Source organism: Oncorhynchus tshawytscha, linkage group LG15 (assembly GCF_018296145.1).
Source record: "Oncorhynchus tshawytscha isolate Ot180627B linkage group LG15, Otsh_v2.0, whole genome shotgun sequence".
Classification (NCBI taxonomy): Eukaryota; Metazoa; Chordata; class Actinopteri; order Salmoniformes; family Salmonidae; genus Oncorhynchus; species Oncorhynchus tshawytscha.
The window spans coordinates 20,200,837-20,228,265 of NC_056443.1; the positions used below are offsets into that span (position 1 = coordinate 20,200,837).

The 27,429-nt window shown below is 41.2% G+C and overlaps 8 non-coding genes across 8 annotated transcripts; all 8 read left to right on the top strand.

The window, feature by feature from the left end:
- Window positions 1–14,494: 14,494 nt before the first annotated feature.
- trnan-guu lies at window positions 14,495–14,568 on the top strand. Its single transcript has one exon. It is a non-coding gene; the product is annotated as a tRNA-Asn (tRNA).
- Window positions 14,569–16,845: 2,277 nt separating this feature from the next.
- Window positions 16,846–16,919, top strand: trnan-guu. Its single transcript has one exon. It is a non-coding gene; the product is annotated as a tRNA-Asn (tRNA).
- A 3,457-nt stretch (window positions 16,920–20,376) lies between these two features.
- On the top strand, window positions 20,377–20,450 carry trnan-guu. Its single transcript has one exon. It is a non-coding gene; the product is annotated as a tRNA-Asn (tRNA).
- A 1,101-nt stretch (window positions 20,451–21,551) lies between these two features.
- trnan-guu lies at window positions 21,552–21,625 on the top strand. The gene has a single exon. It is a non-coding gene; the product is annotated as a tRNA-Asn (tRNA).
- A 1,104-nt stretch (window positions 21,626–22,729) lies between these two features.
- trnan-guu lies at window positions 22,730–22,803 on the top strand. The gene has a single exon. It is a non-coding gene; the product is annotated as a tRNA-Asn (tRNA).
- Window positions 22,804–23,907: 1,104 nt separating this feature from the next.
- trnan-guu lies at window positions 23,908–23,981 on the top strand. Its single transcript has one exon. It is a non-coding gene; the product is annotated as a tRNA-Asn (tRNA).
- Window positions 23,982–25,085: 1,104 nt separating this feature from the next.
- Window positions 25,086–25,159, top strand: trnan-guu. The gene has a single exon. It is a non-coding gene; the product is annotated as a tRNA-Asn (tRNA).
- A 1,103-nt stretch (window positions 25,160–26,262) lies between these two features.
- On the top strand, window positions 26,263–26,336 carry trnan-guu. The gene has a single exon. It is a non-coding gene; the product is annotated as a tRNA-Asn (tRNA).
- The last annotated feature ends 1,093 nt before the right edge of the window (window positions 26,337–27,429 follow it).

Consider the following 27,429-nt stretch of genomic DNA (forward strand, 5'->3'; position numbering starts at 1 on the left):
AGTCCCCTAATTATTTTGAATGGGCTTGGCGATTATATATTACATTTGTAAAAATGCAGTTGTTTAAAATATATATTTATCAGAATATATTTGTGATTGTGGCTGTATTTAATCATGCCAGATGCCTTTTAATATAATGTTGCACTGACGAACATTGCGCTACATTTTTGCCCTTTTAAGGCCATTCAAAAAGCAAACAAACATTAGATAACTACAGGGCTACTTCCTTGAAAATGTTGCTGCACTTTCGATGCAAGGTAACACAACCATTGGAACAATGTGTTGTTGTTTCGTAAACTCCATGTTCAGTTGGAAGAGAGCACGGACGGCCAGCGATCAAGCGTCAGGGTCATATACACCACAAGTCTCTGTGGCGCAATTGGTTAGCGCGTTAGACTGTTAATCTAAAGGTTGGTGGTTTGAGCCCACCCAGGGACGACAGTGTGTTGTGCTCCATGATGTGGATGTGACATCCTGGACCTCTAATGAAATTCCCAGTTCTTTTGGCCTGCTGAGGGTCAATGCCAACACAAGCCTCTCAAGTGCAATCAAACAGTTAGCTTGTTTGACTGTCAATCTCAAGTTTGGAGCTTCGACACCACCCAGGGATGACATTTTTCAGATTGTAGAGATGTGAACTGACCCTTCCTGACTTGTTGTGAGCTTCCACGAGACTATGGCCTGCTGAGGGTCAGTATAACCACAAGTCTCTTTGGTGCAATTTGTTGGCGCGTTAGACTCTTAATTTAAAAATGGGTGATTTGAGCCCACCCAGGGATGCTGTCTTTCCATTTCTAGCGATATGGAAGACCTTCCTGGACTTACAGTAAGCTTGCTTTTGACCTGCTGTGTTTCCTGTTGTCACATGTGATTGGTGTGTTGTTGAACATGAAAGATGACAAGTTACTATACCTACTGGTAAAATGGCTGTCAATGGTCTCTGATCTTCTGTTACTCAATAGCTTGATCATTCTGTGTTCTCCAAGGAACATATCATTTATTCTTATTAATCTGGCTAGTATGACAATGTAAATGATGTCAATCTGGCATGAAAAACCTTAGCATTTATATTTATCTCGTGAGAAGGACAATGTTGGTTCAGTGTGTGTGTGTTTGTGTGTATATGTATGCCTATACGCCATGAAAGTGACTCGCTACTACATCATTCTTCGGAGTCAGTCCCCTAATTATTTTGAATGGGCTTGGCGATTATATATTACATTTGTAAAAATGCAGTTGTTTAAAATATATATTTATCAGAATATATTTGTGATTGTGGCTGTATTTAATCATGCCAGATGCCTTTTAATATAATGTTGCACTGACGAACATTGCGCTACATTTTTGCCCTTTTAAGGCCATTCAAAAAGCAAACAAACATTAGATAACTACAGGGCTACTTCCTTGAAAATGTTGCTGCACTTTCGATGCAAGGTAACACAACCATTGGAACAATGTGTTGTTGTTTCGTAAACTCCATGTTCAGTTGGAAGAGAGCACGGACGGCCAGCGATCAAGCGTCAGGGTCATATACACCACAAGTCTCTGTGGCGCAATTGGTTAGCGCGTTAGACTGTTAATCTAAAGGTTGGTGGTTTGAGCCCACCCAGGGACGACAGTGTGTTGTGCTCCATGATGTGGATGTGACATCCTGGACCTCTAATGAAATTCCCAGTTCTTTTGGCCTGCTGAGGGTCAATGCCAACACAAGCCTCTCAAGTGCAATCAAACAGTTAGCTTGTTTGACTGTCAATCTCAAGTTTGGAGCTTCGACACCACCCAGGGATGACATTTTTCAGATTGTAGAGATGTGAACTGACCCTTCCTGACTTGTTGTGAGCTTCCACGAGACTATGGCCTGCTGAGGGTCAGTATAACCACAAGTCTCTTTGGTGCAATTTGTTGGCGCGTTAGACTCTTAATTTAAAAATGGGTGATTTGAGCCCACCCAGGGATGCTGTCTTTCCATTTCTAGCGATATGGAAGACCTTCCTGGACTTACAGTAAGCTTGCTTTTGACCTGCTGTGTTTCCTGTTGTCACATGTGATTGGTGTGTTGTTGAACATGAAAGATGACAAGTTACTATACCTACTGGTAAAATGGCTGTCAATGGTCTCTGATCTTCTGTTACTCAATAGCTTGATCATTCTGTGTTCTCCAAGGAACATATCATTTATTCTTATTAATCTGGCTAGTATGACAATTTAAATGATGTCAATCTGGCATGAAAAACCTTAGCATTTATATTTATCTCATGAGAAGGACAATGTTGGTTCAGTGTGTGTGTGTTTGTGTGTATATGTATGCCTATACGCCATGAAAGTGACTCGCTACTACATCATTCTTCTGGAGTCAGTCCCCTAATTATTTTGAATGGGCTTGGCGATTATATATTACATTTGTAAAAATGCAGTTGTTTAAAATATATATTTATCAGAATATATTTGTGATTGTGGCTGTATTTAATCATGCCAGATGCCTTTTAATATAATGTTGCACTGACGAACATTGCGCTACATTTTTGCCCTTTTAAGGCCATTCAAAAAGCAAACAAACATTAGATAACTACAGGGCTACTTCCTTGAAAATGTTGCTGCACTTTCGATGCAAGGTAACACAACCATTGGAACAATGTGTTGTTGTTTCGTAAACTCCATGTTCAGTTGGAAGAGAGCACGGACGGCCAGCGATCAAGCGTCAGGGTCATATACACCACAAGTCTCTGTGGCGCAATTGGTTAGCGCGTTAGACTGTTAATCTAAAGGTTGGTGGTTGAGCCCACCCAGGGACGACAGTGTGTTGTGCTCCATGATGTGGATGTGACATCCTGGACCTCTAATGAAATTCCCAGTTCTTTTGGCCTGCTGAGGGTCAATGCCAACACAAGCCTCTCAAGTGCAATCAAACAGTTAGCTTGTTTGACTGTCAATCTCAAGTTTGGAGCTTCGACACCACCCAGGGATGACATTTTTCAGATTGTAGAGATGTGAACTGACCCTTCCTGACTTGTTGTGAGCTTCCACGAGACTATGGCCTGCTGAGGGTCAGTATAACCACAAGTCTCTTTGGTGCAATTTGTTGGCGCGTTAGACTCTTAATTTAAAAATGGGTGATTTGAGCCCACCCAGGGATGCTGTCTTTCCATTTCTAGCGATATGGAAGACCTTCCTGGACTTACAGTAAGCTTGCTTTTGACCTGCTGTGTTTCCTGTTGTCACATGTGATTGGTGTGTTGTTGAACATGAAAGATGACAAGTTACTATACCTACTGGTAAAATGGCTGTCAATGGTCTCTGATCTTCTGTTACTCAATAGCTTGATCATTCTGTGTTCTCCAAGGAACATATCATTTATTCTTATTAATCTGGCTAGTATGACAATGTAAATGATGTCAATCTGGCATGAAAAACCTTAGCATTTATATTTATCTCGTGAGAAGGACAATGTTGGTTCAGTGTGTGTGTGTTTGTGTGTATATGTATGCCTATACGCCATGAAAGTGACTCGCTACTACATCATTCTTCCGGAGTCAGTCCCCTAATTATTTTGAATGGGCTTGGCGATTATATATTACATTTGTAAAAATGCAGTTGTTTAAAATATATATTTATCAGAATATATTTGTGATTGTGGCTGTATTTAATCATGCCAGATGCCTTTTAATATAATGTTGCACTGACGAACATTGCGCTACATTTTTGCCCTTTTAAGGCCATTCAAAAAGCAAACAAACATTAGATAACTACAGGGCTACTTCCTTGAAAATGTTGCTGCACTTTCGATGCAAGGTAACACAACCATTGGAACAATGTGTTGTTGTTGTTTCGTAAACTCCATGTTCAGTTGGAAGAGAGCACGGACGGCCAGCGATCAAGCGTCAGGGTCATATACACCACAAGTCTCTGTGGCGCAATTGGTTAGCGCGTTAGACTGTTAATCTAAAGGTTGGTGGTTTGAGCCCACCCAGGGACGACAGTGTGTTGTGCTCCATGATGTGGATGTGACATCCTGGACCTCTAATGAAATTCCCAGTTCTTTTGGCCTGCTGAGGGTCAATGCCAACACAAGCCTCTCAAGTGCAATCAAACAGTTAGCTTGTTTGACTGTCAATCTCAAGTTTGGAGCTTCGACACCACCCAGGGATGACATTTTTCAGATTGTAGAGATGTGAACTGACCCTTCCTGACTTGTTGTGAGCTTCCACGAGACTATGGCCTGCTGAGGGTCAGTATAACCACAAGTCTCTTTGGTGCAATTTGTTGGCGCGTTAGACTCTTAATTTAAAAATGGGTGATTTGAGCCCACCCAGGGATGCTGTCTTTCCATTTCTAGCGATATGGAAGACCTTCCTGGACTTACAGTAAGCTTGCTTTTGACCTGCTGTGTTTCCTGTTGTCACATGTGATTGGTGTGTTGTTGAACATGAAAGATGACAAGTTACTATACCTACTGGTAAAATGGCTGTCAATGGTCTCTGATCTTCTGTTACTCAATAGCTTGATCATTCTGTGTTCTCCAAGGAACATATCATTTATTCTTATTAATCTGGCTAGTATGACAATGTAAATGATGTCAATCTGGCATGAAAAACCTTAGCATTTATATTTATCTCGTGAGAAGGACAATGTTGGTTCAGTGTGTGTGTGTTTGTGTGTATATGTATGCCTATACGCCATGAAAGTGACTCGCTACTACATCATTCTTCCGGAGTCAGTCCCCTAATTATTTTGAATGGGCTTGGCGATTATATATTACATTTGTAAAAATGCAGTTGTTTAAAATATATATTTATCAGAATATATTTGTGATTGTGGCTGTATTTAATCATGCCAGATGCCTTTTAATATAATGTTGCACTGACGAACATTGCGCTACATTTTTGCCCTTTTAAGGCCATTCAAAAAGCAAACAAACATTAGATAACTACAGGGCTACTTCCTTGAAAATGTTGCTGCACTTTCGATGCAAGGTAACACAACCATTGGAACAATGTGTTGTTGTTTCGTAAACTCCATGTTCAGTTGGAAGAGAGCACGGACGGCCAGCGATCAAGCGTCAGGGTCATATACACCACAAGTCTCTGTGGCGCAATTGGTTAGCGCGTTAGACTGTTAATCTAAAGGTTGGTGGTTGAGCCCACCCAGGGACGACAGTGTGTTGTGCTCCATGATGTGGATGTGACATCCTGGACCTCTAATGAAATTCCCAGTTCTTTTGGCCTGCTGAGGGTCAATGCCAACACAAGCCTCTCAAGTGCAATCAAACAGTTAGCTTGTTTGACTGTCAATCTCAAGTTTGGAGCTTCGACACCACCCAGGGATGACATTTTTCAGATTGTAGAGATGTGAACTGACCCTTCCTGACTTGTTGTGAGCTTCCACGAGACTATGGCCTGCTGAGGGTCAGTATAACCACAAGTCTCTTTGGTGCAATTTGTTGGCGCGTTAGACTCTTAATTTAAAAATGGGTGATTTGAGCCCACCCAGGGATGCTGTCTTTCCATTTCTAGCGATATGGAAGACCTTCCTGGACTTACAGTAAGCTTGCTTTTGACCTGCTGTGTTTCCTGTTGTCACATGTGATTGGTGTGTTGTTGAACATGAAAGATGACAAGTTACTATACCTACTGGTAAAATGGCTGTCAATGGTCTCTGATCTTCTGTTACTCAATAGCTTGATCATTCTGTGTTCTCCAAGGAACATATCATTTATTCTTATTAATCTGGCTAGTATGACAATGTAAATGATGTCAATCTGGCATGAAAAACCTTAGCATTTATATTTATCTCGCGAGAAGGACAATGTTGGTCAGTGTGTGTGTGTTTGTTTGTGTGTATATGTATGCCTATACGCCATGAAAGTGACTCGCTACTACATCATTCTTCGGAGTCAGTCCCCTAATTATTTTGAATGGGCTTGGCGATTATATATTACATTTGTAAAAATGCAGTTGTTTAAAATATATATTTATCAGAATATATTTGTGATTGTGGCTGTATTTAATCATGCCAGATGCCTTTTAATATAATGTTGCACTGACGAACATTGCGCTACATTTTTGCCCTTTTAAGGCCATTCAAAAAGCAAACAAACATTAGATAACTACAGGGCTACTTCCTTGAAAATGTTGCTGCACTTTCGATGCAAGGTAACACAACCATTGGAACAATGTGTTGTTGTTTCGTAAACTCCATGTTCAGTTGGAAGAGAGCACGGACGGCCAGCGATCAAGCGTCAGGGTCATATACACCACAAGTCTCTGTGGCGCAATTGGTTAGCGCGTTAGACTGTTAATCTAAAGGTTGGTGGTTCGAGAGCCCACCCAGGGACGACAGTGTGTTGTGCTCCATGATGTGGATGTGACATCCTGGACCTCTAATGAAATTCCCAGTTCTTTTGGCCTGCTGAGGGTCAATGCCAACACAAGCCTCTCAAGTGCAATCAAACAGTTAGCTTGTTTGACTGTCAATCTCAAGTTTGGAGCTTCGACACCACCCAGGGATGACATTTTTCAGATTGTAGAGATGTGAACTGACCCTTCCTGACTTGTTGTGAGCTTCCACGAGACTATGGCCTGCTGAGGGTCAGTATAACCACAAGTCTCTTTGGTGCAATTTGTTGGCGCGTTAGACTCTTAATTTAAAAATGGGTGATTTGAGCCCACCCAGGGATGCTGTCTTTCCATTTCTAGCGATATGGAAGACCTTCCTGGACTTACAGTAAGCTTGCTTTTGACCTGCTGTGTTTCCTGTTGTCACATGTGATTGGTGTGTTGTTGAACATGAAAGATGACAAGTTACTATACCTACTGGTAAAATGGCTGTCAATGGTCTCTGATCTTCTGTTACTCAATAGCTTGATCATTCTGTGTTCTCCAAGGAACATATCATTTATTCTTATTAATCTGGCTAGTATGACAATGTAAATGATGTCAATCTGGCATGAAAAACCTTAGCATTTATATTTATCTCGCGAGAAGGACAATGTTGGTTCAGTGTGTGTGTGTTTGTGTGTATATGTATGCCTATACGCCATGAAAGTGACTCGCTACTACATCATTCTTCGGAGTCAGTCCCCTAATTATTTTGAATGGGCTTGGCGATTATATATTACATTTGTAAAAATGCAGTTGTTTAAAATATATATTTATCAGAATATATTTGTGATTGTGGCTGTATTTAATCATGCCAGATGCCTTTTAATATAATGTTGCACTGACGAACATTGCGCTACATTTTTGCCCTTTTAAGGCCATTCAAAAAGCAAACAAACATTAGATAACTACAGGGCTACTTCCTTGAAAATGTTGCTGCACTTTCGATGCAAGGTAACACAACCATTGGAACAATGTGTTGTTGTTTCGTAAACTCCATGTTCAGTTGGAAGAGAGCACGGACGGCCAGCGATCAAGCGTCAGGGTCATATACACCACAAGTCTCTGTGGCGCAATTGGTTAGCGCGTTAGACTGTTAATCTAAAGGTTGGTGGTTGAGCCCACCCAGGGACGACAGTGTGTTGTGCTCCATGATGTGGATGTGACATCCTGGACCTCTAATGAAATTCCCAGTTCTTTTGGCCTGCTGAGGGTCAATGCCAACACAAGCCTCTCAAGTGCAATCAAACAGTTAGCTTGTTTGACTGTCAATCTCAAGTTTGGAGCTTCGACACCACCCAGGGATGACATTTTTCAGATTGTAGAGATGTGAACTGACCCTTCCTGACTTGTTGTGAGCTTCCACGAGACTATGGCCTGCTGAGGGTCAGTATAACCACAAGTCTCTTTGGTGCAATTTGTTGGCGCGTTAGACTCTTAATTTAAAAATGGGTGATTTGAGCCCACCCAGGGATGCTGTCTTTCCATTTCTAGCGATATGGAAGACCTTCCTGGACTTACAGTAAGCTTGCTTTTGACCTGCTGTGTTTCCTGTTGTCACATGTGATTGGTGTGTTGTTGAACATGAAAGATGACAAGTTACTATACCTACTGGTAAAATGGCTGTCAATGGTCTCTGATCTTCTGTTACTCAATAGCTTGATCATTCTGTGTTCTCCAAGGAACATATCATTTATTCTTATTAATCTGGCTAGTATGACAATGTAAATGATGTCAATCTGGCATGAAAAACCTTAGCATTTATATTTATCTCGTGAGAAGGACAATGTTGGTTCAGTGTGTGTGTGTTTGTGTGTATATGTATGCCTATACGCCATGAAAGTGACTCGCTACTACATCATTCTTCGGAGTCAGTCCCCTAATTATTTTGAATGGGCTTGGCGATTATATATTACATTTGTAAAAATGCAGTTGTTTAAAATATATATTTATCAGAATATATTTGTGATTGTGGCTGTATTTAATCATGCCAGATGCCTTTTAATATAATGTTGCACTGACGAACATTGCGCTACATTTTTGCCCTTTTAAGGCCATTCAAAAAGCAAACAAACATTAGATAACTACAGGGCTACTTCCTTGAAAATGTTGCTGCACTTTCGATGCAAGGTAACACAACCATTGGAACAATGTGTTGTTGTTTCGTAAACTCCATGTTCAGTTGGAAGAGAGCACGGACGGCCAGCGATCAAGCGTCAGGGTCATATACACCACAAGTCTCTGTGGCGCAATTGGTTAGCGCGTTAGACTGTTAATCTAAAGGTTGGTGGTTGAGCCCACCCAGGGACGACAGTGTGTTGTGCTCCATGATGTGGATGTGACATCCTGGACCTCTAATGAAATTCCCAGTTCTTTTGGCCTGCTGAGGGTCAATGCCAACACAAGCCTCTCAAGTGCAATCAAACAGTTAGCTTGTTTGACTGTCAATCTCAAGTTTGGAGCTTCGACACCACCCAGGGATGACATTTTTCAGATTGTAGAGATGTGAACTGACCCTTCCTGACTTGTTGTGAGCTTCCACGAGACTATGGCCTGCTGAGGGTCAGTATAACCACAAGTCTCTTTGGTGCAATTTGTTGGCGCGTTAGACTCTTAATTTAAAAATGGGTGATTTGAGCCCACCCAGGGATGCTGTCTTTCCATTTCTAGCGATATGGAAGACCTTCCTGGACTTACAGTAAGCTTGCTTTTGACCTGCTGTGTTTCCTGTTGTCACATGTGATTGGTGTGTTGTTGAACATGAAAGATGACAAGTTACTATACCTACTGGTAAAATGGCTGTCAATGGTCTCTGATCTTCTGTTACTCAATAGCTTGATCATTCTGTGTTCTCCAAGGAACATATCATTTATTCTTATTAATCTGGCTAGTATGACAATGTAAATGATGTCAATCTGGCATGAAAACCTTAGCATTTATTATTTATTTATCTCGTGAGAAGGACAATGTTGGTTCAGTGTGTGTGTGTTTGTGTGTATATGTATGCCTATACGCCATGAAAGTGACTCGCTACTACATCATTCTTCCGGAGTCAGTCCCCTAATTATTTTGAATGGGCTTGGCGATTATATATTACATTTGTAAAAATGCAGTTGTTTAAAATATATATTTATCAGAATATATTTGTGATTGTGGCTGTATTTAATCATGCCAGATGCCTTTTAATATAATGTTGCACTGACGAACATTGCGCTACATTTTTGCCCTTTTAAGGCCATTCAAAAAGCAAACAAACATTAGATAACTACAGGGCTACTTCCTTGAAAATGTTGCTGCACTTTCGATGCAAGGTAACACAACCATTGGAACAATGTGTTGTTGTTTCGTAAACTCCATGTTCAGTTGGAAGAGAGCACGGACGGCCAGCGATCAAGCGTCAGGGTCATATACACCACAAGTCTCTGTGGCGCATTGGTTAGCGCGTTAGACTGTTAATCTAAAGGTTGGTGGTTTGAGCCCACCCAGGGACGACAGTGTGTTGTGCTCCATGATGTGGATGTGACATCCTGGACCTCTAATGAAATTCCCAGTTCTTTTGGCCTGCTGAGGGTCAATGCCAACACAAGCCTCTCAAGTGCAATCAAACAGTTAGCTTGTTTGACTGTCAATCTCAAGTTTGGAGCTTCGACACCACCCAGGGATGACATTTTTCAGATTGTAGAGATGTGAACTGACCCTTCCTGACTTGTTGTGAGCTTCCACGAGACTATGGCCTGCTGAGGGTCAGTATAACCACAAGTCTCTTTGGTGCAATTTGTTGGCGCGTTAGACTCTTAATTTAAAAATGGGTGATTTGAGCCCACCCAGGGATGCTGTCTTTCCATTTCTAGCGATATGGAAGACCTTCCTGGACTTACAGTAAGCTTGCTTTTGACCTGCTGTGTTTCCTGTTGTCACATGTGATTGGTGTGTTGTTGAACATGAAAGATGACAAGTTACTATACCTACTGGTAAAATGGCTGTCAATGGTCTCTGATCTTCTGTTACTCAATAGCTTGATCATTCTGTGTTCTCCAAGGAACATATCATTTATTCTTATTAATCTGGCTAGTATGACAATGTAAATGATGTCAATCTGGCATGAAAAACCTTAGCATTTATATTTATCTCGTGAGAAGGACAATGTTGGTTCAGTGTGTGTGTGTTTGTGTGTATATGTATGCCTATACGCCATGAAAGTGACTCGCTACTACATCATTCTTCCGGAGTCAGTCCCCTAATTATTTTGAATGGGCTTGGCGATTATATATTACATTTGTAAAAATGCAGTTGTTTAAAATATATATTTATCAGAATATATTTGTGATTGTGGCTGTATTTAATCATGCCAGATGCCTTTTAATATAATGTTGCACTGACGAACATTGCGCTACATTTTTGCCCTTTTAAGGCCATTCAAAAAGCAAACAACATTAGATAACTACAGGGCTACTTCCTTGAAAATGTTGCTGCACTTTCGATGCAAGGTAACACAACCATTGGAACAATGTGTTGTTGTTTCGTAAACTCCATGTTCAGTTGGAAGAGAGCACGGACGGCCAGCGATCAAGCGTCAGGGTCATATACACCACAAGTCTCTGTGGCGCAATTGGTTAGCGCGTTAGACTGTTAATCTAAAGGTTGGTGGTTTGAGCCCACCCAGGGACGACAGTGTGTTGTGCTCCATGATGTGGATGTGACATCCTGGACCTCTAATGAAATTCCCAGTTCTTTTGGCCTGCTGAGGGTCAATGCCAACACAAGCCTCTCAAGTGCAATCAAACAGTTAGCTTGTTTGACTGTCAATCTCAAGTTTGGAGCTTCGACACCACCCAGGGATGACATTTTTCAGATTGTAGAGATGTGAACTGACCCTTCCTGACTTGTTGTGAGCTTCCACGAGACTATGGCCTGCTGAGGGTCAGTATACACAAGTCTCTTTGGTGCAATTTGTTGGCGCGTTAGACTCTTAATTTAAAAATGGGTGATTTGAGCCCACCCAGGGATGCTGTCTTTCCATTTCTAGCGATATGGAAGACCTTCCTGGACTTACAGTAAGCTTGCTTTTGACCTGCTGTGTTTCCTGTTGTCACATGTGATTGGTGTGTTGTTGAACATGAAAGATGACAAGTTACTATACCTACTGGTAAAATGGCTGTCAATGGTCTCTGATCTTCTGTTACTCAATAGCTTGATCATTCTGTGTTCTCCAAGGAACATATCATTTATTCTTATTAATCTGGCTAGTATGACAATGTAAATGATGTCAATCTGGCATGAAAAACCTTAGCATTTATATTTATCTCGTGAGAAGGACAATGTTGGTTCAGTGTGTGTGTGTTTGTGTGTATATGTATGCCTATACGCCATGAAAGTGACTCGCTACTACATCATTCTTCGGAGTCAGTCCCCTAATTATTTTGAATGGGCTTGGCGATTATATATTACATTTGTAAAAATGCAGTTGTTTAAAATATATATTTATCAGAATATATTTGTGATTGTGGCTGTATTTAATCATGCCAGATGCCTTTTAATATAATGTTGCACTGACGAACATTGCGCTACATTTTTGCCCTTTTAAGGCCATTCAAAAAGCAAACAAACATTAGATAACTACAGGGCTACTTCCTTGAAAATGTTGCTGCACTTTCGATGCAAGGTAACACAACCATTGGAACAATGTGTTGTTGTTTCGTAAACTCCATGTTCAGTTGGAAGAGAGCACGGACGGCCAGCGATCAAGCGTCAGGGTCATATACACCACAAGTCTCTGTGGCGCAATTGGTTAGCGCGTTAGACTGTTAATCTAAAGGTTGGTGGTTTGAGCCCACCCAGGGACGACAGTGTGTTGTGCTCCATGATGTGGATGTGACATCCTGGACCTCTAATGAAATTCCCAGTTCTTTTGGCCTGCTGAGGGTCAATGCCAACACAAGCCTCTCAAGTGCAATCAAACAGTTAGCTTGTTTGACTGTCAATCTCAAGTTTGGAGCTTCGACACCACCCAGGGATGACATTTTTCAGATTGTAGAGATGTGAACTGACCCTTCCTGACTTGTTGTGAGCTTCCACGAGACTATGGCCTGCTGAGGGTCAGTATAACCACAAGTCTCTTTGGTGCAATTTGTTGGCGCGTTAGACTCTTAATTTAAAAATGGGTGATTTGAGCCCACCCAGGGATGCTGTCTTTCCATTTCTAGCGATATGGAAGACCTTCCTGGACTTACAGTAAGCTTGCTTTTGACCTGCTGTGTTTCCTGTTGTCACATGTGATTGGTGTGTTGTTGAACATGAAAGATGACAAGTTACTATACCTACTGGTAAAATGGCTGTCAATGGTCTCTGATCTTCTGTTACTCAATAGCTTGATCATTCTGTGTTCTCCAAGGAACATATCATTTATTCTTATTAATCTGGCTAGTATGACAATGTAAATGATGTCAATCTGGCATGAAAAACCTTAGCATTTATATTTATCTCGTGAGAAGGACAATGTTGGTTCAGTGTGTGTGTGTTTGTGTGTATATGTATGCCTATACGCCATGAAAGTGACTCGCTACTACATCATTCTTCTGGAGTCAGTCCCCTAATTATTTTGAATGGGCTTGGCGATTATATATTACATTTGTAAAAATGCAGTTGTTTAAAATATATATTTATCAGAATATATTTGTGATTGTGGCTGTATTTAATCATGCCAGATGCCTTTTAATATAATGTTGCACTGACGAACATTGCGCTACATTTTTGCCCTTTTAAGGCCATTCAAAAAGCAAACAAACATTAGATAACTACAGGGCTACTTCCTTGAAAATGTTGCTGCACTTTCGATGCAAGGTAACACAACCATTGGAACAATGTGTTGTTGTTTCGTAAACTCCATGTTCAGTTGGAAGAGAGCACGGACGGCCAGCGATCAAGCGTCAGGGTCATATACACCACAAGTCTCTGTGGCGCAATTGGTTAGCGCGTTAGACTGTTAATCTAAAGGTTGGTGGTTGAGCCCACCCAGGGACGACAGTGTGTTGTGCTCCATGATGTGGATGTGACATCCTGGACCTCTAATGAAATTCCCAGTTCTTTTGGCCTGCTGAGGGTCAATGCCAACACAAGCCTCTCAAGTGCAATCAAACAGTTAGCTTGTTTGACTGTCAATCTCAAGTTTGGAGCTTCGACACCACCCAGGGATGACATTTTTCAGATTGTAGAGATGTGAACTGACCCTTCCTGACTTGTTGTGAGCTTCCACGAGACTATGGCCTGCTGAGGGTCAGTATAACCACAAGTCTCTTTGGTGCAATTTGTTGGCGCGTTAGACTCTTAATTTAAAAATGGGTGATTTGAGCCCACCCAGGGATGCTGTCTTTCCATTTCTAGCGATATGGAAGACCTTCCTGGACTTACAGTAAGCTTGCTTACCTGCTGTGTTTCCTGTTGTCACAAGTGATTGGTGTGTTGTTGAACATGAAAGATGACAAGTTACTATACCTACTGGTAAAATGGCTGTCAATGGTCTCTGATCTTCTGTTACTCAATAGCTTGATCATTCTGTGTTCTCCAAGGAACATATCATTTATTCTTATTAATCTGGCTAGTATGACAATGTAAATGATGTCAATCTGGCATGAAAAACCTTAGCATTTATATTTATCTCGTGAGAAGGACAATGTTGGTTCAGTGTGTGTGTGTTTGTGTGTATATGTATGCCTATACGCCATGAAAGTGACTCGCTACTACATCATTCTTCGGAGTCAGTCCCCTAATTATTTTGAATGGGCTTGGCGATTATATATTACATTTGTAAAAATGCAGTTGTTTAAAATATATATTTATCAGAATATATTTGTGATTGTGGCTGTATTTAATCATGCCAGATGCCTTTTAATATAATGTTGCACTGACGAACATTGCGCTACATTTTTGCCCTTTTAAGGCCATTCAAAAAGCAAACAAACATTAGATAACTACAGGGCTACTTCCTTGAAAATGTTGCTGCACTTTCGATGCAAGGTAACACAACCATTGGAACAATGTGTTGTTGTTTCGTAAACTCCATGTTCAGTTGGAAGAGAGCACGGACGGCCAGCGATCAAGCGTCAGGGTCATATACACCACAAGTCTCTGTGGCGCAATTGGTTAGCGCGTTAGACTGTTAATCTAAAGGTTGGTGGTTTGAGCCCACCCAGGGACGACAGTGTGTTGTGCTCCATGATGTGGATGTGACATCCTGGACCTCTAATGAAATTCCCAGTTCTTTTGGCCTGCTGAGGGTCAATGCCAACACAAGCCTCTCAAGTGCAATCAAACAGTTAGCTTGTTTGACTGTCAATCTCAAGTTTGGAGCTTCGACACCACCCAGGGATGACATTTTTCAGATTGTAGAGATGTGAACTGACCCTTCCTGACTTGTTGTGAGCTTCCACGAGACTATGGCCTGCTGAGGGTCAGTATAACCACAAGTCTCTTTGGTGCAATTTGTTGGCGCGTTAGACTCTTAATTTAAAAATGGGTGATTTGAGCCCACCCAGGGATGCTGTCTTTCCATTTCTAGCGATATGGAAGACCTTCCTGGACTTACAGTAAGCTTGCTTTTGACCTGCTGTGTTTCCTGTTGTCACATGTGATTGGTGTGTTGTTGAACATGAAAGATGACAAGTTACTATACCTACTGGTAAAATGGCTGTCAATGGTCTCTGATCTTCTGTTACTCAATAGCTTGATCATTCTGTGTTCTCCAAGGAACATATCATTTATTCTTATTAATCTGGCTAGTATGACAATGTAAATGATGTCAATCTGGCATGAAAAACCTTAGCATTTATATTTATCTCGCGAGAAGGACAATGTTGGTTCAGTGTGTGTGTGTTTGTGTGTATATGTATGCCTATACGCCATGAAAGTGACTCGCTACTACATCATTCTTCGGAGTCAGTCCCCTAATTATTTTGAATGGGCTTGGCGATTATATATTACATTTGTAAAAATGCAGTTGTTTAAAATATATATTTATCAGAATATATTTGTGATTGTGGCTGTATTTAATCATGCCAGATGCCTTTTAATATAATGTTGCACTGACGAACATTGCGCTACATTTTTGCCCTTTTAAGGCCATTCAAAAAGCAAACAAACATTAGATAACTACAGGGCTACTTCCTTGAAAATGTTGCTGCACTTTCGATGCAAGGTAACACAACCATTGGAACAATGTGTTGTTGTTTCGTAAACTCCATGTTCAGTTGGAAGAGAGCACGGACGGCCAGCGATCAAGCGTCAGGGTCATATACACCACAAGTCTCTGTGGCGCAATTGGTTAGCGCGTTAGACTGTTAATCTAAAGGTTGGTGGTTGAGCCCACCCAGGGACGACAGTGTGTTGTGCTCCATGATGTGGATGTGACATCCTGGACCTCTAATGAAATTCCCAGTTCTTTTGGCCTGCTGAGGGTCAATGCCAACACAAGCCTCTCAAGTGCAATCAAACAGTTAGCTTGTTTGACTGTCAATCTCAAGTTTGGAGCTTCGACACCACCCAGGGATGACATTTTTCAGATTGTAGAGATGTGAACTGACCCTTCCTGACTTGTTGTGAGCTTCCACGAGACTATGGCCTGCTGAGGGTCAGTATAACCACAAGTCTCTTTGGTGCAATTTGTTGGCGCGTTAGACTCTTAATTTAAAAATGGGTGATTTGAGCCCACCCAGGGATGCTGTCTTTCCATTTCTAGCGATATGGAAGACCTTCCTGGACTTACAGTAAGCTTGCTTTTGACCTGCTGTGTTTCCTGTTGTCACATGTGATTGGTGTGTTGTTGAACATGAAAGATGACAAGTTACTATACCTACTGGTAAAATGGCTGTCAATGGTCTCTGATCTTCTGTTACTCAATAGCTTGATCATTCTGTTCTCCAAGGAACATATCATTTATTCTTATTAATCTGGCTAGTATGACAATGTAAATGATGTCAATCTGGCATGAAAAACCTTAGCATTTATATTTATCTCGTGAGAAGGACAATGTTGGTTCAGTGTGTGTGTGTTTGTGTGTATATGTATGCCTATACGCCATGAAAGTGACTCGCTACTACATCATTCTTCGGAGTCAGTCCCCTAATTATTTTGAATGGGCTTGGCGATTATATATTACATTTGTAAAAATGCAGTTGTTTAAAATATATATTTATCAGAATATATTTGTGATTGTGGCTGTATTTAATCATGCCAGATGCCTTTTAATATAATGTTGCACTGACGAACATTGCGCTACATTTTTGCCCTTTTAAGGCCATTCAAAAAGCAAACAAACATTAGATAACTACAGGGCTACTTCCTTGAAAATGTTGCTGCACTTTCGATGCAAGGTAACACAACCATTGGAACAATGTGTTGTTGTTTCGTAAACTCCATGTTCAGTTGGAAGAGAGCACGGACGGCCAGCGATCAAGCGTCAGGGTCATATACACCACAAGTCTCTGTGGCGCAATTGGTTAGCGCGTTAGACTGTTAATCTAAAGGTTGGTGGTTTGAGCCCACCCAGGGACGACAGTGTGTTGTGCTCCATGATGTGGATGTGACATCCTGGACCTCTAATGAAATTCCCAGTTCTTTTGGCCTGCTGAGGGTCAATGCCAACACAAGCCTCTCAAGTGCAATCAAACAGTTAGCTTGTTTGACTGTCAATCTCAAGTTTGGAGCTTCGACACCACCCAGGGATGACATTTTTCAGATTGTAGAGATGTGAACTGACCCTTCCTGACTTGTTGTGAGCTTCCACGAGACTATGGCCTGCTGAGGGTCAGTATAACCACAAGTCTCTTTGGTGCAATTTGTTGGCGCGTTAGACTCTTAATTTAAAAATGGGTGATTTGAGCCCACCCAGGGATGCTGTCTTTCCATTTCTAGCGATATGGAAGACCTTCCTGGACTTACAGTAAGCTTGCTTTTGACCTGCTGTGTTTCCTGTTGTCACATGTGATTGGTGTGTTGTTGAACATGAAAGATGACAAGTTACTATACCTACTGGTAAAATGGCTGTCAATGGTCTCTGATCTTCTGTTACTCAATAGCTTGATCATTCTGTGTTCTCCAAGGAACATATCATTTATTCTTATTAATCTGGCTAGTATGACAATGTAAATGATGTCAATCTGGCATGAAAAACCTTAGCATTTATATTTATCTCGTGAGAAGGACAATGTTGGTTCAGTGTGTGTGTGTTTGTGTGTATATGTATGCCTATACGCCATGAAAGTGACTCGCTACTACATCATTCTTCGGAGTCAGTCCCCTAATTATTTTGAATGGGCTTGGCGATTATATATTACATTTGTAAAAATGCAGTTGTTTAAAATATATATTTATCAGAATATATTTGTGATTGTGGCTGTATTTAATCATGCCAGATGCCTTTTAATATAATGTTGCACTGACGAACATTGCGCTACATTTTTGCCCTTTTAAGGCCATTCAAAAAGCAAACAAACATTAGATAACTACAGGGCTACTTCCTTGAAAATGTTGCTGCACTTTCGATGCAAGGTAACACAACCATTGGAACAATGTGTTGTTGTTTCGTAAACTCCATGTTCAGTTGGAAGAGAGCACGGACGGCCAGCGATCAAGCGTCAGGGTCATATACACCACAAGTCTCTGTGGCGCAATTGGTTAGCGCGTTAGACTGTTAATCTAAAGGTTGGTGGTTGAGCCCACCCAGGGACGACAGTGTGTTGTGCTCCATGATGTGGATGTGACATCCTGGACCTCTAATGAAATTCCCAGTTCTTTTGGCCTGCTGAGGGTCAATGCCAACACAAGCCTCTCAAGTGCAATCAAACAGTTAGCTTGTTTGACTGTCAATCTCAAGTTTGGAGCTTCGACACCACCCAGGGATGACATTTTTCAGATTGTAGAGATGTGAACTGACCCTTCCTGACTTGTTGTGAGCTTCCACGAGACTATGGCCTGCTGAGGGTCAGTATAACCACAAGTCTCTTTGGTGCAATTTGTTGGCGCGTTAGACTCTTAATTTAAAAATGGGTGATTTGAGCCCACCCAGGGATGCTGTCTTTCCATTTCTAGCGATATGGAAGACCTTCCTGGACTTACAGTAAGCTTGCTTTTGACCTGCTGTGTTTCCTGTTGTCACATGTGATTGGTGTGTTGTTGAACATGAAAGATGACAAGTTACTATACCTACTGGTAAAATGGCTGTCAATGGTCTCTGATCTTCTGTTACTCAATAGCTTGATCATTCTGTGTTCTCCAAGGAACATATCATTTATTCTTATTAATCTGGCTAGTATGACAATGTAAATGATGTCAATCTGGCATGAAAAACCTTAGCATTTATATTTATCTCGTGAGAAGGACAATGTTGGTTCAGTGTGTGTGTGTTGTATGTGTATATGTATGCCTATACGCCATGAAAGTGACTCGCTACTACATCATTCTTCTGGAGTCAGTCCCCTAATTATTTTGAATGGGCTTGGCGATTATATATTACATTTGTAAAAATGCAGTTGTTTAAAATATATATTTATCAGAATATATTTGTGATTGTGGCTGTATTTAATCATGCCAGATGCCTTTTAATATAATGTTGCACTGACGAACATTGCGCTACATTTTTGCCCTTTTAAGGCCATTCAAAAAGCAAACAAACATTAGATAACTACAGGGCTACTTCCTTGAAAATGTTGCTGCACTTTCGATGCAAGGTAACACAACCATTGGAACAATGTGTTGTTGTTTCGTAAACTCCATGTTCAGTTGGAAGAGAGCACGGACGGCCAGCGATCAAGCGTCAGGGTCATATACACCACAAGTCTCTGTGGCGCAATTGGTTAGCGCGTTAGACTGTTAATCTAAAGGTTGGTGGTTGAGCCCACCCAGGACGACAGTGTGTTGTGCTCCATGATGTGGATGTGACATCCTGGACCTCTAATGAAATTCCCAGTTCTTTTGGCCTGCTGAGGGTCAATGCCAACACAAGCCTCTCAAGTGCAATCAAACAGTTAGCTTGTTTGACTGTCAATCTCAAGTTTGGAGCTTCGACACCACCCAGGGATGACATTTTTCAGATTGTAGAGATGTGAACTGACCCTTCCTGACTTGTTGTGAGCTTCCACGAGACTATGGCCTGCTGAGGGTCAGTATAACCACAAGTCTCTTTGGTGCAATTTGTTGGCGCGTTAGACTCTTAATTTAAAAATGGGTGATTTGAGCCCACCCAGGGATGCTGTCTTTCCATTTCTAGCGATATGGAAGACCTTCCTGGACTTACAGTAAGCTTGCTTTTGACCTGCTGTGTTTCCTGTTGTCACATGTGATTGGTGTGTTGTTGAACATGAAAGATGACAAGTTACTATACCTACTGGTAAAATGGCTGTCAATGGTCTCTGATCTTCTGTTACTCAATAGCTTGATCATTCTGTGTTCTCCAAGGAACATATCATTTATTCTTATTAATCTGGCTAGTATGACAATGTAAATGATGTCAATCTGGCATGAAAAACCTTAGCATTTATATTTATCTCGTGAGAAGGACAATGTTGGTTCAGTGTGTGTGTGTTTGTGTGTATATGTATGCCTATACGCCATGAAAGTGACTCGCTACTACATCATTCTTCTGGAGTCAGTCCCCTAATTATTTTGAATGGGCTTGGCGATTATATATTACATTTGTAAAAATGCAGTTGTTTAAAATATATATTTATCAGAATATATTTGTGATTGTGGCTGTATTTAATCATGCCAGATGCCTTTTAATATAATGTTGCACTGACGAACATTGCGCTACATTTTTGCCCTTTTAAGGCCATTCAAAAAGCAAACAAACATTAGATAACTACAGGGCTACTTCCTTGAAAATGTTGCTGCACTTTCGATGCAAGGTAACACAACCATTGGAACAATGTGTTGTTGTTTCGTAAACTCCATGTTCAGTTGGAAGAGAGCACGGACGGCCAGCGATCAAGCGTCAGGGTCATATACACCACAAGTCTCTGTGGCGCAATTGGTTAGCGCGTTAGACTGTTAATCTAAAGGTTGGTGGTTTGAGCCCACCCAGGGACGACAGTGTGTTGTGCTCCATGATGTGGATGTGACATCCTGGACCTCTAATGAAATTCCCAGTTCTTTTGGCCTGCTGAGGGTCAATGCCAACACAAGCCTCTCAAGTGCAATCAAACAGTTAGCTTGTTTGACTGTCAATCTCAAGTTTGGAGCTTCGACACCACCCAGGGATGACATTTTTCAGATTGTAGAGATGTGAACTGACCCTTCCTGACTTGTTGTGAGCTTCCACGAGACTATGGCCTGCTGAGGGTCAGTATAACCACAAGTCTCTTTGGTGCAATTTGTTGGCGCGTTAGACTCTTAATTTAAAAATGGGTGATTTGAGCCCACCCAGGGATGCTGTCTTTCCATTTCTAGCGATATGGAAGACCTTCCTGGACTTACAGTAAGCTTGCTTTTGACCTGCTGTGTTTCCTGTTGTCACATGTGATTGGTGTGTTGTTGAACATGAAAGATGACAAGTTACTATACCTACTGGTAAAATGGCTGTCAATGGTCTCTGATCTTCTGTTACTCAATAGCTTGATCATTCTGTGTTCTCCAAGGAACATATCATTTATTCTTATTAATCTGGCTAGTATGACAATGTAAATGATGTCAATCTGGCATGAAAAACCTTAGCATTTATATTTATCTCGTGAGAAGGACAATGTTGGTTCAGTGTGTGTGTGTTTGTGTGTATATGTATGCCTATACGCCATGAAAGTGACTCGCTACTACATCATTCTTCGGAGTCAGTCCCCTAATTATTTTGAATGGGCTTGGCGATTATATATTACATTTGTAAAAATGCAGTTGTTTAAAATATATTTATCAGAATATATTTGTGATTGTGGCTGTATTTAATCATGCCAGATGCCTTTTAATATAATGTTGCACTGACGAACATTGCGCTACATTTTTGCCCTTTTAAGGCCATTCAAAAAGCAAACAAACATTAGATAACTACAGGGCTACTTCCTTGAAAATGTTGCTGCACTTTCGATGCAAGGTAACACAACCATTGGAACAATGTGTTGTTGTTTCGTAAACTCCATGTTCAGTTGGAAGAGAGCACGGACGGCCAGCGATCAAGCGTCAGGGTCATATACACCACAAGTCTCTGTGGCGCAATTGGTTAGCGCGTTAGACTGTTAATCTAAAGGTTGGTGGTTTGAGCCCACCCAGGGACGACAGTGTGTTGTGCTCCATGATGTGGATGTGACATCCTGGACCTCTAATGAAATTCCCAGTTCTTTTGGCCTGCTGAGGGTCAATGCCAACACAAGCCTCTCAAGTGCAATCAAACAGTTAGCTTGTTTGACTGTCAATCTCAAGTTTGGAGCTTCGACACCACCCAGGGATGACATTTTTCAGATTGTAGAGATGTGAACTGACCCTTCCTGACTTGTTGTGAGCTTCCACGAGACTATGGCCTGCTGAGGGTCAGTATAACCACAAGTCTCTTTGGTGCAATTTGTTGGCGCGTTAGACTCTTAATTTAAAAATGGGTGATTTGAGCCCACCCAGGGATGCTGTCTTTCCATTTCTAGCGATATGGAAGACCTTCCTGGACTTACAGTAAGCTTGCTTTTGACCTGCTGTGTTTCCTGTTGTCACATGTGATTGGTGTGTTGTTGAACATGAAAGATGACAAGTTACTATACCTACTGGTAAAATGGCTGTCAATGGTCTCTGATCTTCTGTTACTCAATAGCTTGATCATTCTGTGTTCTCCAAGGAACATATCATTTATTCTTATTAATCTGGCTAGTATGACAATGTAAATGATGTCAATCTGGCATGAAAAACCTTAGCATTTATATTTATCTCGCGAGAAGGACAATGTTGGTTCAGTGTGTGTGTGTTTGTGTGTATATGTATGCCTATACGCCATGAAAGTGACTCGCTACTACATCATTCTTCCGGAGTCAGTCCCCTAATTATTTTGAATGGGCTTGGCGATTATATATTACATTTGTAAAAATGCAGTTGTTTAAAATATATATTTATCAGAATATATTTGTGATTGTGGCTGTATTTAATCATGCCAGATGCCTTTTAATATAATGTTGCACTGACGAACATTGCGCTACATTTTTGCCCTTTTAAGGCCATTCAAAAAGCAAACAAACATTAGATAACTACAGGGCTACTTCCTTGAAAATGTTGCTGCACTTTCGATGCAAGGTAACACAACCATTGGAACAATGTGTTGTTGTTTCGTAAACTCCATGTTCAGTTGGAAGAGAGCACGGACGGCCAGCGATCAAGCGTCAGGGTCATATACACCACAAGTCTCTGTGGCGCAATTGGTTAGCGCGTTAGACTGTTAATCTAAAGGTTGGTGGTTTGAGCCCACCCAGGGACGACAGTGTGTTGTGCTCCATGATGTGGATGTGACATCCTGGACCTCTAATGAAATTCCCAGTTCTTTTGGCCTGCTGAGGGTCAATGCCAACACAAGCCTCTCAAGTGCAATCAAACAGTTAGCTTGTTTGACTGTCAATCTCAAGTTTGGAGCTTCGACACCACCCAGGGATGACATTTTTCAGATTGTAGAGATGTGAACTGACCCTTCCTGACTTGTTGTGAGCTTCCACGAGACTATGGCCTGCTGAGGGTCAGTATAACCACAAGTCTCTTTGGTGCAATTTGTTGGCGCGTTAGACTCTTAATTTAAAAATGGGTGATTTGAGCCCACCCAGGGATGCTGTCTTTCCATTTCTAGCGATATGGAAGACCTTCCTGGACTTACAGTAAGCTTGCTTTTGACCTGCTGTGTTTCCTGTTGTCACATGTGATTGGTGTGTTGTTGAACATGAAAGATGACAAGTTACTATACCTACTGGTAAAATGGCTGTCAATGGTCTCTGATCTTCTGTTACTCAATAGCTTGATCATTCTGTGTTCTCCAAGGAACATATCATTTATTCTTATTAATCTGGCTAGTATGACAATGTAAATGATGTCAATCTGGCATGAAAAACCTTAGCATTTATATTTATCTCGTGAGAAGGACAATGTTGGTTCAGTGTGTGTGTGTTTGTGTGTATATGTATGCCTATACGCCATGAAAGTGACTCGCTACTACATCATTCTTCCGGAGTCAGTCCCCTAATTATTTTGAATGGGCTTGGCGATTATATATTACATTTGTAAAAATGCAGTTGTTTAAAATATATATTTATCAGAATATATTTGTGATTGTGGCTGTATTTAATCATGCCAGATGCCTTTTAATATAATGTTGCACTGACGAACATTGCGCTACATTTTTGCCCTTTTAAGGCCATTCAAAAAGCAAACAAACATTAGATAACTACAGGGCGACTTCCTTGAAAATGTTGCTGCACTTTCGATGCAAGGTAACACAACCATTGGAACAATGTGTTGTTGTTTCGTAAACTCCATGTTCAGTTGGAAGAGAGCACGGACGGCCAGCGATCAAGCGTCAGGGTCATATACACCACAAGTCTCTGTGGCGCAATTGGTTAGCGCGTTAGACTGTTAATCTAAAGGTTGGTGGTTTGAGCCCACCCAGGGACGACAGTGTGTTGTGCTCCATGATGTGGATGTGACATCCTGGACCTCTAATGAAATTCCCAGTTCTTTTGGCCTGCTGAGGGTCAATGCCAACACAAGCCTCTCAAGTGCAATCAAACAGTTAGCTTGTTTGACTGTCAATCTCAAGTTTGGAGCTTCGACACCACCCAGGGATGACATTTTTCAGATTGTAGAGATGTGAACTGACCCTTCCTGACTTGTTGTGAGCTTCCACGAGACTATGGCCTGCTGAGGGTCAGTATAACCACAAGTCTCTTTGGTGCAATTTGTTGGCGCGTTAGACTCTTAATTTAAAAATGGGTGATTTGAGCCCACCCAGGGATGCTGTCTTTCCATTTCTAGCGATATGGAAGACCTTCCTGGACTTACAGTAAGCTTGCTTTTGACCTGCTGTGTTTCCTGTTGTCACATGTGATTGGTGTGTTGTTGAACATGAAAGATGACAAGTTACTATACCTACTGGTAAAATGGCTGTCAATGGTCTCTGATCTTCTGTTACTCAATAGCTTGATCATTCTGTGTTCTCCAAGGAACATATCATTTATTCTTATTAATCTGGCTAGTATGACAATGTAAATGATGTCAATCTGGCATGAAAAACCTTAGCATTTATATTTATCTCGCGAGAAGGACAATGTTGGTTCAGTGTGTGTGTGTTTGTGTGTATATGTATGCCTATACGCCATGAAAGTGACTCGCTACTACATCATTCTTCCGGAGTCAGTCCCCTAATTATTTTGAATGGGCTTGGCGATTATATATTACATTTGTAAAAATGCAGTTGTTTAAAATATATATTTATCAGAATATATTTGTGATTGTGGCTGTATTTAATCATGCCAGATGCCTTTTAATATAATGTTGCACTGACGAACATTGCGCTACATTTTTGCCCTTTTAAGGCCATTCAAAAAGCAAACAAACATTAGATAACTACAGGGCTACTTCCTTGAAAATGTTGCTGCACTTTCGATGCAAGGTAACACAACCATTGGAACAATGTGTTGTTGTTTCGTAAACTCCATGTTCAGTTGGAAGAGAGCACGGACGGCCAGCGATCAAGCGTCAGGGTCATATACACCACAAGTCTCTGTGGCGCAATTGGTTAGCGCGTTAGACTGTTAATCTAAAGGTTGGTGGTTTGAGCCCACCCAGGGACGACAGTGTGTTGTGCTCCATGATGTGGATGTGACATCCTGGACCTCTAATGAAATTCCCAGTTCTTTTGGCCTGCTGAGGGTCAATGCCAACACAAGCCTCTCAAGTGCAATCAAACAGTTAGCTTGTTTGACTGTCAATCTCAAGTTTGGAGCTTCGACACCACCCAGGGATGACATTTTTCAGATTGTAGAGATGTGAACTGACCCTTCCTGACTTGTTGTGAGCTTCCACGAGACTATGGCCTGCTGAGGGTCAGTATAACCACAAGTCTCTTTGGTGCAATTTGTTGGCGCGTTAGACTCTTAATTTAAAAATGGGTGATTTGAGCCCACCCAGGGATGCTGTCTTTCCATTTCTAGCGATATGGAAGACCTTCCTGGACTTACAGTAAGCTTGCTTTTGACCTGCTGTGTTTCCTGTTGTCACATGTGATTGGTGTGTTGTTGAACATGAAAGATGACAAGTTACTATACCTACTGGTAAAATGGCTGTCAATGGTCTCTGATCTTCTGTTACTCAATAGCTTGATCATTCTGTGTTCTCCAAGGAACATATCATTTATTCTTATTAATCTGGCTAGTATGACAATGTAAATGATGTCAATCTGGCATGAAAAACCTTAGCATTTATATTTATCTCGCGAGAAGGACAATGTTGGTTCAGTGTGTGTGTGTTTGTGTGTATATGTATGCCTATACGCCATGAAAGTGACTCGCTACTACATCATTCTTCGGAGTCAGTCCCCTAATTATTTTGAATGGGCTTGGCGATTATATATTACATTTGTAAAAATGCAGTTGTTTAAAATATATATTTATCAGAATATATTTGTGATTGTGGCTGTATTTAATCATGCCAGATGCCTTTTAATATAATGTTGCACTGACGAACATTGCGCTACATTTTTGCCCTTTTAAGGCCATTCAAAAAGCAAACAAACATTAGATAACTACAGGGCTACTTCCTTGAAAATGTTGCTGCACTTTCGATGCAAGGTAACACAACCATTGGAACAATGTGTTGTTGTTTCGTAAACTCCATGTTCAGTTGGAAGAGAGCACGGACGGCCAGCGATCAAGCGTCAGGGTCATATACACCACAAGTCTCTGTGGCGCAATTGGTTAGCGCGTTAGACTGTTAATCTAAAGGTTGGTGGTTTGAGCCCACCCAGGGACGACAGTGTGTTGTGCTCCATGATGTGGATGTGACATCCTGGACCTCTAATGAAATTCCCAGTTCTTTTGGCCTGCTGAGGGTCAATGCCAACACAAGCCTCTCAAGTGCAATCAAACAGTTAGCTTGTTTGACTGTCAATCTCAAGTTTGGAGCTTCGACACCACCCAGGGATGACATTTTTCAGATTGTAGAGATGTGAACTGACCCTTCCTGACTTGTTGTGAGCTTCCACGAGACTATGGCCTGCTGAGGGTCAGTATAACCACAAGTCTCTTTGGTGCAATTTGTTGGCGCGTTAGACTCTTAATTTAAAAATGGGTGATTTGAGCCCACCCAGGGATGCTGTCTTTCCATTTCTAGCGATATGGAAGACCTTCCTGGACTTACAGTAAGCTTGCTTTTGACCTGCTGTGTTTCCTGTTGTCACATGTGATTGGTGTGTTGTTGAACATGAAAGATGACAAGTTACTATACCTACTGGTAAAATGGCTGTCAATGGTCTCTGATCTTCTGTTACTCAATAGCTTGATCATTCTGTGTTCTCCAAGGAACATATCATTTATTCTTATTAATCTGGCTAGTATGACAATGTAAATGATGTCAATCTGGCATGAAAAACCTTAGCATTTATATTTATCTCGTGAGAAGGACAATGTTGGTTCAGTGTGTGTGTGTTTGTGTGTATATGTATGCCTATACGCCATGAAAGTGACTCGCTACTACATCATTCTTCCGGAGTCAGTCCCCTAATTATTTTGAATGGGCTTGGCGATTATATATTACATTTGTAAAAATGCAGTTGTTTAAAATATATATTTATCAGAATATATTTGTGATTGTGGCTGTATTTAATCATGCCAGATGCCTTTTAATATAATGTTGCACTGACGAACATTGCGCTACATTTTTGCCCTTTTAAGGCCATTCAAAAAGCAAACAAACATTAGATAACTACAGGGCTACTTCCTTGAAAATGTTGCTGCACTTTCGATGCAAGGTAACACAACCATTGGAACAATGTGTTGTTGTTTCGTAAACTCCATGTTCAGTTGGAAGAGAGCACGGACGGCCAGCGATCAAGCGTCAGGGTCAT